Consider the following 7,775-nt stretch of genomic DNA (forward strand, 5'->3'; position numbering starts at 1 on the left):
CTATATATATAGATATCTAGCTATCTATAGATATATAGATAAAGATTTGGATTGTTGTATCTCCAATCCAAATGTGACAACACCTCTCTAGCCTGACAGACCAAATGAAAGTTACATCAGCTGGCCCCAAAAACATTTTTTTTTTTTTTGTCACCTACAAGCCGTTTATAAGTCTGGCTATGGGTTAGATTCACAGTGCCAGACCATCACAGACAAGATAGCAAGAGAAGCCCCGATAACTATAAAAAGCATTTGACTACTTATTGCCAATTCATGCTTTGCACTTATAAACAGACCATCTTCAAACAACCAGAGCATGTTTGTGATTCATGCGACAGCCAGAAAACTCTTGAAACCTGAAAAGAAGATCAAAAGGAACATTTTACCATCTGTTCTGTACTGAGGGACCTCAGGCTACTTTTTAAAAAAAAAAGAGAGAGAGAGAGAACGTGAACAAAAGACAGGAAGAAGGTGCTGAATTCTCTGACAGCTTTGTGAGACGTGTCAAACGTCTGAAGGGTGGAGAAAAAGCAACACATCACCTTGAGCTTAACGACTTTCAGTTTTTCAGTTTTAATCTCGGCGTATCTCTCTAGCTTTCGCATCGGTTTGCGTGACCTGCCCAGGAGTTCATGAATATTCCATCCTGATGGAGAGCTCGTTGTGAGTTGCTATGGCCCACAAGCAAAAGTTTGCCAGGCTGCAAGTACCTTACATAAACATCTCCCTAAATTATGCATGGGAGGTATGAAAGAACTGGAGAAAGTAATGAAATCATACTAGTTTGGCCATGAATCATGATTATCTGTCCACAGGGAGCTGAAGTACTTTGTAAGTGTATTACAAGTGCGCATGCTGAAGCGATCGAGGGGAAAGTTTAATGTACAATTATGAGGAGCAAGATTTTACACCAAAGTGGGTGGGGCTAGCCAGTGTGATGTCGCAGATATAGAAACAGAGATTGACAAAATGTCCTCTCACTCGTCGCTTGTCAGGGTCAGCTGGGACAAAAGCATATATTAAAATGGTAGTGATTTTGTCACATCATTTCTAGTTAGTATGAAATCAAAACTCACAATTCTTTTTTTTTTTTCTGTTGATATGAAAAATCGGGTAGATTTAGCAATATAGCGGGTGTACGATGTATATTACGATGTTATGATGAATCATATGCCTCTCTCCACTGATGTTTTTAAAAGGATGTTTTTTAGAAGGAAGCTGTCTAACTCTGAGACGGCAAACGGGAACATGGTTTGTGTAACATTAGAAACACATTATTAGCTGTTTGATAACATAGTCAAGCAAAAGACTAATATTAATTACCGTTATGTGTCCGACGTTGTAAAGAGCGATACCTTTGTACAGCGTTTACCTCAGTTAGTTGACTGAGTTCATCTCTGAGCTGGCGTGAGCGAGTGGAGGCGGGGATAATTAGCATATTCATAGATCCACGTATACTAAATGAGTCAAGGGTGTATAGTTGCATCCAAGCTATTTTAAGGCATGAAGAAATTTTTTTCACAGGAAGAAAACGTTTAAAATATGTAATTATTTTTTAAGGGATACAATTATTGATTACTTTCCCTTAATCACATGAGATCACAGCAATAGCAAACGACAATAATCCAATCAATTCCTGATTGGCAAAATCAAGTCCTTTTTGCTGTTATTTAGCTCAATACTAAATTGTGCCATCTGCTTGTGTGAGCAGGATGTGGTAAAGGACTACACAGTCAGGTCTTTCTAGAGGAGACACAGGTGGTAAGCTCATCTCTTGCCACTTACAAGTGACCCTCTTCAGAAATTCAGCCAATCGTGGATTCTCCTCCAAACTGATCCTTATCTTACACGCTTTCTGACCTGCTCACAGCTGGCCATTTTCTTATAGGTGAATAAAAAAATAAAGAAAGAAAATGCAGGGTATAAAAATAGTGTATCTTTTCACAGGTCTGACAAAAAGCCATTTCAAAGCAGCATAAATCATAATTACATGTTGCAACAATGAGAAACATGAGAAGTGGTTTGCGACTGGGAATAGCTGAGAGGCTAACGTGATTCACCTCCTAACGTCAGACCCTTAATTTAGCTCCTGCAGACAGTCTCCCACCAGGAAAAAAGGCGGTGTTACTAATTAAGTGCACAATAATCAAGTCAAGACTCCAAATAGAGAGGAAAAGAATAAAAAAAAAGACAGGGCAGTTGTTGCAAAACAACGAAGTCCACTGTTATTTCTTCCTTTCAATGAATTCTTAAAACATGATGTAGTAAGCCATTCTACTTCGCTTTTCAATGTGCAGTGTATTTGAGAATGCATAATGCCTGTCAGGAGTGGGAATCATGTTTTTCAAAAACAAAGCTTGTTCAGAAGCTTTGTTTTGTGGCATGTTCAACACTGCGAGTGCAGTTTTGTTTTGTTAAATTGCAAATGAGTTTAGCAGACCTACTGTATGCAGCGATCAGAGACAACTTGTCAAAAAAACGATTATTTCCATTATCGTTAAACACTAGCAGAATAACAATGTATCAGACAGCATCCTTTTACTGTACTGTCATTTCTCACTAAAACAATAACATACTCAAAAGCTACATTATATATAACTGGGAGCTAGTTTCCAGAACTTATAAATACAGGTATTATGTTTCAGACATTACAAGATTAGATATAAGGTCATTAAATGATTAAATGTCATTAAATTAATTATCAAATTAAAAATATTATTAAAGGTGCCCTAGAATTAAAAATTGAATTTATCTTGGCATAGTTAAATAGCAAAGGTTCAGTACATGGAAATGACATACAGTGAGTCACACACACCATTGTTTCCTTCTTATATAAATCTCATTTGTTTAAAAGGCCTCCGACGAACAGGCGAATCTCAACATAACACAGACTGTTACGTAACAGTCAGGATCATTAATATGTACGCCCCCAATATTTGCATATGCCAGCTCATGTTCAAGCATTAGACAAGGGCAGAACGTCTGGATGTGCACAGCTGAATCATCAGACTAGGTGAGCAAGCAAGGACAATAGCGAAAAATGGCAGATGGAGCAATAATAACTGACATGATCCATGATATCATGATATTTTTAGTGATATTTGTAAATTGTCTTTCTAAATGTTTCATTAGCATGTTGCTAATGTACTGTTAAATGTAGTTAAAGTTACCATCGTTTCTTACTGTATTCATGGAGACAAGACTGTCGTTATTTTCATTTTTTAAACACTTGCAGTCTGTATAATGCATGAACACAACTCCATTCTTTATAAATCTCTCAAACAGTGTGTAATGTTAGCTTTAGCCACGGAGCACCATCAAACTCATTCAGAATCAAATGTAAACATCCAAATAAATACCATACTTACGCTATTAGACATGCTGAATGATGAATAACACTTTGTAAAGATCCATTTTGAGGGTTATATTAGCTGTGTGAAATACTGTTTAAGGCAAGCGCGAGCTCCGTGGGCGGGGAACGTGAGCATTTAAAGGGGCCGCAGCCTGAATCGACTCATATTTAATGATGCCCCGAAATAGGCAGTTAAAAAAAATTTATTAAAAAAATCTATGGGGTATTTTGAGCTGAAACTTCACAGACACATTCAGGGGACACCTTAGACTTATATTACATCTTTTAAAACGATGTTCTACGGCACCTTTAATATGCCAACCTAGCACGGAAATGATACAATAATCATAAGGTGATATAAAGTTAAAAGGTGATGTTAAAAAACATCCGTAACACTTCACAATAAGGTTCATTTGTTAACATTAGTTAATGTATTAACTAACCATGAGCAATACATTTGTTACTGTATTTGTTAATCTTTGTTAATGTTAGTTAATAAAAATACAGCAGTTCATGTTACTTCACAGTGCATTAACTAACATTAACAAATACATATATGAGGTTTCTTCATACTTCTAACAAAGAACTTATAATAAACCATATGACTACTACTACTACTACTTCTTCTTTGTGCTTATTCAACGTAGTGATGATGCAAGCTGCCTCTAAAAACACAAATGATTTAGAAGAAGAACAACGAGATCTGTAGAGTGTTTGACCGTTTAGGGCTACTGTAGAAACATGCTGGCGCAAAATGACTTGACATGGAAGGGGGACCCGCGGTGTATGTAGATAGAAATGGCTCATTCTAAGGTAATAAAAACATAACGGTTCATTATGTAAGGTCTTTGTACTACTAAAAACATATGAATATATAATATTGCATTTCTGTCAATTATAGATCCTACCAAATTTTACACATCGCACCTTTAAGGTCATATACTTTGTATTTTTGTACAATATTTTACCGTACAATTTACTGTATATTTATTGTCCTTCTCATAATATATATTATTATCATTTTAACGTACAGCTTTTAAAGGGATAGTTCACCCCACAATAAAAATTCTGTCATCATTTACTCACCCTCAAGTGGTTCTAAAAAAGAATGTAACCAAACAGTTGCTGGCTACCATTGACTTCCATAGTATTTGTTTTCATACTATAGAAGTCAACTGAGGCAGCAACTGTTTGGTTACCAACATTCACAGAAATATCTTCTTTTGTGTTCAACAGAACAAAGAACTCATAATACATGTTTAGAATCATTTGAGGGTGAGTAAATAATGACAGTTATATATATATATATATATATATATATATATATATATATATATATATATATATATATATATATATATATGTGTGTGTGTGTGTGTGTTTTTGGGGGTGAACTACAGTAGAATTTTTTACTACTATTTTTGTTCTGGATATTTAATAATAAAACTCTACAAATTCCTGGCATGTCATTCCTTTTCATCAAAAGGTAAATGTTACATTTCTTATCCCCGTATGAGCGATCACACTCTTTAAAACGGTTCAGCACCCGGAGCTGTCCAGTGCATCCTTACAAACGACCTGAACACAACCTAAATATAAAATTATATATATAAACTAACAGTATTTGATCACTTTTACAATAGTCGTTTAAGAATTAAAGACTATCAGTATTGAACAATTCAATGCATTATATACCGATCCCTCGCCACATCAGCTCACTATAATGCGGTTGTGCAGGGACTATTGTTATTTCATTACACAACACAGCGAACCTGCTGATGATGCCCATGATATATTCATTCATGGCTAAAGTTTTCTATTTTCACACATTTTCCGACATATATCGATTTTAATTTATCATTAGGCAAACCTTATTAACCTAAATGACAAAAACTGTGTGTTGGATTGCAATCTTGGACATCATCCTTCATGCATGAGTGCTCTACAGTAAGGAAAAAGTTATTTATAGTGTTGTACGGGACAAACCACATCATCCACTGTTATTTCTCCCCGTAGGCTGGTTATTTTTTAATTCTACAATTAGTAAATAAGGCAAATCTCACTGACCGCGTGAAATAAATCATTAAATATAATTTCCATGTTCGTTTAATCTCAATTCGCCGTGTTTCATAAAGATCCAATGCATTACAGAACAGTTTTTTGTTGCATTTGACGATCTACTTGCAGCGGCTGAGGCTCAGCGATGCTGATGTCAAACCGCAAACGTCTCCTTTTGTTTCAAAAACTGCCCGTATTCATTATATTTACACAAATGAAAAGATGCTATATGAAAATATGTAAATGCATACTGAACATGCAACGCTTCCCGTGTCGCTTGCGTTGTATTTACACGGACGTTTGTAGAGCACTCAGTAAAACATGGCTGTGCGCTGTTTGCCACTGTAATGATGTAACCCGCACTGCAATACTCCGACCATACACACCAAAACACATATTACATGAAAAATAAGGGAAAAGGCACTCACTGTGATTCATAGATCCGTCCTCTGTTGACATGTCTTCAGTGAAGAGCCAGGCACCCCAGAAGTGCTGGTTAATTGTATGAGGCTGATGCCCGCTGCTGTTGTTGGTTCAGATGCTCTCTGTGAGGATCAGAGAGAGTTTGAGCGCCACTGCTGAAGATTCAATATAAAACATCATCGACACAGGCACTATAGCGATACCTAACCCTCATGTTCTGTGTAAATGGGCTTTACTTCCTGGTTGTTTCGGGTCCTAGAGACTCCTCCTGTGTGAGCAGAAATAATATTAGTCATTATAGAGTATATCAACCTGTTATTTTCTCTTATAAAGCGTTTATATTTTCATCTGACCTAATTAAAAGCCACTATACAGATATTTATGAAGCTGCATTCATTTTACCACAAAGAAGAACATTATTTAATTTGGAATCAGCTTGACCACAACAAGAACATGGTGTTGAAAAATACCGTAAAAAAATAAGTTATATCACACAAGCATGAGTGCTGCATAATTGTGATTCATGGTGGCGCATATTCAGTTCAGCATGTTAAATATGTGGAATTGTTTTTATACAATTGTTTATACGTTAAACAAGAAATTAAAGTGCCCCTATTATGCCATCTTAAAGGTTCCTAATTTTGCTCCAAGGTCAAAAAACTATTTAATTTTCTAATAATATACATTGCACATCACATAAGAGTCTGAAAAGGTTTGTTTGAAGATTCAGTCTCTCTAAACCCCTCCTTTCTGCAAACCTACTCTGCTCTGATTGGTCAGACAGCCCAGTCTGATGTGATTGGTCTACTGATTACAGTGCGTGTCAGAAACGAAATGCCTCTTACCATATCTGATTTTCAGCTTCAGAGGCTTCTTCAGCGCTCGATACACAGTGATATGAACGATCAGTGATGGGGAAAGTTACTTTTAAAAGTAATGCATTACAATATTGTGTTACTCCTTAAAAAAGTAACTAATTGTGTTACTTAGTTACTTTTTATGAAAAGTAATGCGTTACTTTTTCTCACCTGGGCTGGGCTTGCTTGTTTGGTTTTTTAATAACAAAAAAAGTTCTATTTTTTGGCAAATGTTAAGGCCCTTTTACACCAAAAGTGAAATGAATAAGCCTCAGGCTGTGTAATTTGTGTATATTTGTGTAATTTAATAGTTAATTATGATGTTTGCGTAAAATTCTGAAATTGCATTTTAATGTTTTTATTACGGAATACTGAATGTTTTCGTTAAAGTGAGATGAGTAAATGCATGTTCACATTTAGGTTCTGTTTACACGACACCGTTTTCAACTAAAAACATAAAACTTTTCATGCGTTTTTGCCATTCATTTACATGACAATGGCGTTTTGGGGGCCTGAAAATGCAAACTTTTGAAAACGGGTTTTAAAGTGAAAGGTTATGAAAACCATGTCTCCATGTAAACAACAAAGACGTGAATCTGTGAAAACGATGTCTTCATGTACATGCGTATTACATGTTCAATAGTGTTTCATCGCCATCTAATGGCCTGCCAGCAGAATACAGCATTTTTAGTCATTTTCGCAGATTTGTGTGAATGGTTAACGTTTTGACAATGGTTTCGTCTGTACATGGAAAACTTAAAAGAAAATCTTCTGTTATGTCATGTAAACGTCTAGAACAATACTCATCATGTTTACACAACACCTCTGCACTTTATTTCTCTCAACACGGGGACAGGAGAGCTATCAGTCAATAAATGTGAAAAAGTAACTTAGATATTTTGTTGTAAATTGAAAAAGTAATGCATTACTTTACTAGTTACTTGAAAAGTAATCTGATTACGAAACTCAAGTTACTTGTAATGCGTTACCCCCAACACTGAACAATCGCATCTGTTTTTCCATATCAATTCCAGCGCAAGCCCTAATACTTTTGAAGTGCATTCAAAGTGGTTTCGCAGCACTGA

General features: G+C 35.8%; 1 protein-coding gene across 5 annotated transcripts in view; it reads right to left on the reverse strand.

Moving 5' to 3' along the window:
• tbkbp1 (TBK1 binding protein 1) overlaps positions 1-6,097 on the reverse strand; it is a 64,358-nt gene extending 58,261 nt beyond the window's left edge. For 3 of the 5 annotated variants that reach the window (XR_010892637.1, XM_067369249.1, XM_067369245.1), the window contains exon 1: positions 5,839-6,035. The gene's annotated coding sequence lies outside the window, so the exon portion shown is untranslated. The other 2 variants (XM_067369247.1, XM_067369246.1) reach the window with 2 other exon arrangements.
• Between the last annotated feature and the right edge of the window lie 1,678 nt (positions 6,098-7,775).

This window comes from Chanodichthys erythropterus, chromosome 19 (genome assembly GCF_024489055.1).
Source record: "Chanodichthys erythropterus isolate Z2021 chromosome 19, ASM2448905v1, whole genome shotgun sequence".
In the NCBI taxonomy this organism is placed as follows: domain Eukaryota; kingdom Metazoa; phylum Chordata; class Actinopteri; order Cypriniformes; family Xenocyprididae; genus Chanodichthys; species Chanodichthys erythropterus.